The sequence below is a fragment of the Cherax quadricarinatus genome, chromosome 11 (assembly GCF_038502225.1).
Source record: "Cherax quadricarinatus isolate ZL_2023a chromosome 11, ASM3850222v1, whole genome shotgun sequence".
Lineage (NCBI taxonomy): Eukaryota > Metazoa > Arthropoda > Malacostraca > Decapoda > Parastacidae > Cherax > Cherax quadricarinatus.
The window spans coordinates 54,166,958-54,172,957 of NC_091302.1; the positions used below are offsets into that span (position 1 = coordinate 54,166,958).

At 40.7% G+C, this 6,000-nt stretch overlaps 1 protein-coding gene across 10 annotated transcripts in view; it reads left to right on the forward strand.

Annotated features, from left to right (window-relative positions):
- The window catches only part of EndoA (SH3 domain containing GRB2 like, endophilin-A), a 388,245-nt gene that overhangs the window by 172,178 nt on the left and 210,067 nt on the right, over positions 1 to 6,000 (forward strand). The gene's annotated exons all lie outside the window — the stretch shown is intronic.

Genomic DNA, 6,000 nt, shown 5'->3' on the forward strand with positions numbered 1-6,000 from the left:
GCTGTTAGGCAATAGATAGGTGGTTAGTGAGGTTGTTAGGCAATAGATAGGTGGTTAGTGAGGTTGTTAGGCAATAGATAGGTGGTTAGTGAGGTTGTTAGGCAATAGATAGGTGGTTAGTGAGGTTGTTAGGCAATAGATAGGTAGTTAGTGAGGTTGTTAGGCAATAGATAGGTGGTTAGTGAGGCTGTTAGGCAATAGATAGGTGGTTAGTGAGGTTGTTAGGCAATAGATAGGTGGTTAGTGAGGTTGTTAGGCAATAGATAGGTGGTTAGTGAGGTTGTTAGGCAATAGATAGGTAGTTAGTGAGGTTGTTAGGCAATAGATAGGTGGTTAGTGAGGCTGTTAGGCAATAGATAGGTGGTTAGTGAGGTTGTTAGGCAATAGATAGGTGGTTAGTGAGGTTGTTAGGCAATAGATAGGTGGTTAGTGAGGTTGTTAGGCAATAGATAGGTGGTTAGTGAGGTTGTTAGGCAATAGATAGGTGGTTAGTGAGGTTGTTAGGCAATAGATAGGTGGTTAGTGAGGTTGTTAGGCAATAGATAGGTGGTTAGTGAGGTTGTTAGGCAATAGATAGGTAGTTAGTGAGGTTGTTAGGCAATAGATAGGTGGTTAGTGAGGCTGTTAGGCAATAGATAGGTGGTTAGTGAGGTTGTTAGGCAATAGATAGGTGGTTAGTGAGGTTGTTAGGCAATAGATAGGTGGTTAGTGAGGTTGTTAGGCAATAGATAGGTGGTTAGTGAGGTTGTTAGGCAATAGATAGGTGGTTAGTGAGGTTGTTAGGCAATAGATAGGTGGTTAGTGAGGTTGTTAGGCAATAGATAGGTGGTTAGTGAGGTTGTTAGGCAATAGATAAGTGATAGTGAGAGGTGAACAAGATTAACGGAAGAGAAAAGCGAATAAAGGAACACACACATACAGTGAAGGTGCATGGGTGTCATGTATAGAGGTGTTGTAACTGTAACTAGCTAGAACACGTCTAAGACCAGGTCTCGTAAATTGAAAAGTAAATCTACTAAGAATTGGTAAATCCAGGGAAGTAAAGTGTATACTAAATGTAAATCAAAGTTTGTAAGATTTCTCTTATTTTAAATATTCGTGAGAAACTAAGAACAAGTAAATCTGCCAGAGTGCAAAACATTTATCCGTTCCATTTCTCACTCGTATGACATGAGGGCAGCACCTCCCTGGATGGTTGCTGTCTACCAACATATTACGTACATAATGAGAAGTATGTGATAATGTTACATAAGGGCAATATGCACCTGGCAGGTGTAAGAGACAGTGTGAGGAGATACATGTACCTCAACATACCTGTGATGATTCACCAGACCAGGTGTGTTGATGGGTGTGTGAACACCTGTTTACGTGTGTGTGTGTGTGTGTGTTATTTTATGATAGTTTTTGTTTGATATTGAGGTAACCAGAGGTGGAGGCATATTTTGCAGGCTTGCACCAAGTACTAGCTAACAAGTAGTGGAGATTGCTGTGTTGACAAGTTTAAGTATGGTTGGCCAACCCACTTTCTCATTGAGAGAGAACTTAGCCATATACTGGGCTAGGAAGGATGAAAATTATTGCACTCCTAATATTGCCTCACATGTAAACACCTTGCACAGTTATTCTTGGGACTTTAAATATCTGTCTTGTTTCCTATATCTTATGTGAATTGTATCGTTTTAATGACATTGAAATGATAAACTAGAAATTTTCTCTGCACTGGACTGAAGAAGTTACTGGCTGGCGAAACGTTTCCGGAATAAAGATATCCAAGTGTCTCAGTTATCAATTTGATGGTTTTGTAAATTGACACATTGTTGAAATGTGGACATAGCCGCTGTGAGGAAGGTTTCATTCTGAACTTGTCTTCTTCATTCTGAGTATCCATAATACTGTAACACTTAACATTCTTCTTACATTATATCACCGAGGACTTGGTTACTACAACTTGAGAATGGTTTCAGCACTAGATCAAGTGTGAACTTAAATTGTGCTCCTGGGAGACAGTGTGGAGAAGTTTGTGATTTATGTCTTGATAAACCTGTCGTTTGGACAGACTGTGTGCTGAAGATTTTTGTTTTGTTTGGTATTCAGTTCAGAATTTTTTGGTGTGGACTCCGTCTCGGGAAGGAGCCTTGCTGATGTTTACTGAATAAGTGAATTTAGTATTTGTCCAGCATTGTGGACTCTTATTCTAGAACCGAATGGGCTTGTCTCGGTGTAGTTGGTGTCTACACACGGCATTGCTTGGACAGTATTAAACTAGGTTGTATCTACACGTACTGTGTTGACTAGGGTCGTCTGCTGGCGAGTTTCACACCCTCATATTTGTGCCGCTCCTCAGTTTTGTCTACTGGATGTTTATATAATTAGTCTGGTGTTGCACTTAAAATAATGATTATTTGTGGGTTGAGTAACTTATGTCATACGAATTGATAGGCTTGTTATAAAGTAATGTTTTTAGTTCATAACCTTGAGATGTTTCTGCCTACAACACTTATTTTAAGCAGAGGTGAGCGTGTGTGTGTTTCGGTTACCAAGTGCGTCATCAATAACAGACACCAGTAGAGCTTGCTAAAGGGTCAACTGATTGATCTCCCTCTAGCCGCTGGGCTGTTTCTGGTGTCGTAACAAGAGGTTGGAATATATTCCAGCTACATAGAAATTAAGATCCTACTCTATAGCGCTTTTCAGTATGAATTTGGGATCACAACTGGGTAAACATAAGCCATTTAAATAAAATTTAAGATCTTTAATAGTAAAGTTGTCTATGTGGATATATACAGAGTTAAAATAATTGATAAAGAGACAGGCTCCTACACTTCTCTTGGTATACCTTCAATAATTGTAAGATTCTCAAGTACCGACTATGAAGAAATTCAACAATATGAATAATAAAATAATACAAGTATATACAATTAAGTGAGAATTTGAGTATATTCTCAAGACTAGTAATGTCTGTGTAAGACTCGACTTAGACAAGTTACTATAATAATGGTGTTTGACAGAGTGGCAAGAAGTACGTTCCGTCTCACCCACGGAGAAGTACTTTACACAAACCAGAAAGAGATGACACAGTTGATTAAGTTTGCGGTCACGACGAATCAACAGCCAGAGAGAAAATGGTTGATGTAGCTCCTAAGAGGAGCAGTGAGGGAAAGAGTGAGGTAGACCCAGGAGCCCCAACATCAGATGTGATCACCTGACTTATACAGCTACCCCAGTGATTGAAACAAGCGGTTAACAAGTGCTGACACCCAGTCATAATTCCATCACCCAGCACAACTAAGTACATCTTACCTACTTACATAAACTAACGTTATAAGTCAAATACAGCGAGATATTTTCGTTTTAGCTATTAACGAAAACATCTCCAATATAAAATTATTTGAAAATTCAGTATATACAAAATATATAGTCCCTTTCAGGAGGCGCAACACACACACACACACACACACACACACACACACACACACACACACACACCAAGACTAAATTCTTAGTAATTGTGGTGAATAAACTGCTACAGTATATTGTGTGTAAAGCCTTGAGTGAGTGTGTAAGCTAGAGTGTGGGTGAGTGTTTGAGTGCGAGTCTTGAGAGATGGAGAAAGTGAGTGGGATGATTCTTGAATTATAGGAAGTCTTAGGTGTTTAATTAAGGTCCTTAACAGTTTGCTATAACTAATCTCCACCCACTCCCTCCACCCACTCCCTTCCACCCAGTCCCTCCACCCACTCCTTGCCATGAACACCAGCATCTCCCATGACTATGATAATCAACTCCCATATTATCTAAGTTGACTGTTGATGCACGTGTGTGCAAAAAAAAATTAAAGTTGATATATCAGAGGCGGAGTTATGTACAAGTTGTCACTGCTTTAACTACATCTTCCGGCAGTAACAGCTTGGTTGATCAAACCCTGATCCACCGCGAGGCCTGATAATGGACCGGGCCTCGGGGGCGTTGACCCCGAAACACCCTCCAGGTATACACCAGATATGCTCCAGGTATATTCCAGGTATACAACAGGTATACACCAGGTATACACCAGGTATACTCTAGGTATGGAAGACTAAGATGAAGAAAGGTGTAAGACTTAACCACCACCTACAAGACTTAACCACCACCTGCTAGACTTAACCACCACCTGCTAGACTTACCCACCACCTGCAAGACTTACCCACCACCTGCAAGACTTAACCACCACCTACAAGACTTCACCTACAAGACTTAACCACCACTTGCAAGACTTAACCACCACCTGCAAGACTTAACCACCACCTGCAAGACTTAACCACCACCTGCAAGACTTAACCACCACCTGCAAGACTTAACCACCACCTGCAAGACTTAACCACCACCTGCAAGACTTAACCACCACTTGCAAGACTTACCCACCACCTGCAAGACTTACCCACCACCTGCAAGACTTAACCACCACCTGCAAGACTTAACCACCACCTGCGACATAAATATCACCACCTGCATTGCTACATGGTTCTCACTACCACCTGTCCTCCACTACAACTTCACATTAATGGCCTGTGAGGTTTAATACTATAATCTTGTAGATTCTCCCAGGATGCCACCCACAACACTCGACTAACTTCCCTGCTACCTATCACTTTACTGATAAATAATAAGCATATTACAAAAAAAGTAATTTTTAAATATAAATGGTAAGATTTACTCCTTTTGTAATAAAGAGTTCGGCATACATAAATACACACATTAATATAAATTAATCTTTAATATAATATAAAAATCAACTTTCTTTGATCTAGAGGTATTTGAACTAACATATGATAATATGTACATGTTACAATAATTATAATTAGCATTTTACTAAAATAATAAATAATTCATAACCCTACACAGGGTATAACTTTCTTGACACTACTGTGTCACTAATATATATATATATATATATATATATATATATATATATATATATATATATATATATATATATATATATGTATATATATATGATAAAATAATAAATTAAGTAACATTTAAAATAATATATTACAGTCAACTGTTTCTCACGACACTTACCCGGTCGAGGCCAGTCACATGACACTATTCAGTGTACACTACAACCAGGCCATCTTCAGTGTCACACGACACCCTTTTCATCTCAGTGTTCCACTACGGTCCTGTGCATATCTCAGTGTTCCACTCCATCATACGTCCCTAAGTGTCACACTACGGTCCTGGCCCAGTTCAGTGTAACACTCCAACCTTTTCTTCATGTAATGTCCCACTAAACAGCATCCGATGACTCCGGCCCACAATTGATCAGCGTAGACGGTGAGTCCACAGACATCACCGGTAGTCCAGTAAATCCTCTCCAAAGCCGGTTGACACACCGCTAGCCGAACACCATGTTGCAAGCTCACTGAATGCGGCCGTCAAGTAACTGAGGCCAACAGACTCAGTGAGCTGCGGTGAGCGGTTCTTCTAACGCCAGTAGATAGGTACGATTAGGTGTTCAGGTACCTACTGCGTAGATGTGTACCCTGAGGAGTTCAGGTACTTAATGTTGCTGAAGCCAGTAGACGTGTACCCTTAGGTGTTCAGGTACCTACTGCTTAGGTGCGTACAGTGAGGCGCTCAGGTACATAATGTAGCTGAAGCCAGTAGATGTATACGATTAGGTGGTCAGGTACCTACTGCGTAGATGTTTCTAAAGCCAGTAGCTGTGTACCATTAGGTGTCCAGGTACCTACTGCTTAGATGCGTACCCTGAGGAGTTCAGGTACTTAATGTTCTAAGGCCGGCTCAGCAGTCCCCACATTGGGTTTGATGACGTACCCAGTGGTACTGCCGGCCGGCAGGTTAACTATTTAACCGCTAGTTTGGCAGGGGGCCGCAACAATATACATAACTATTTAAGAGACTTGCCCATAAGCCTTGTCTCGCCCAGGGTTTAACTTGGGTCCTTTTGGTTGTAAGCCGACCAAGGCTATACCAGTTAAGCTACGAGGTTCTCTA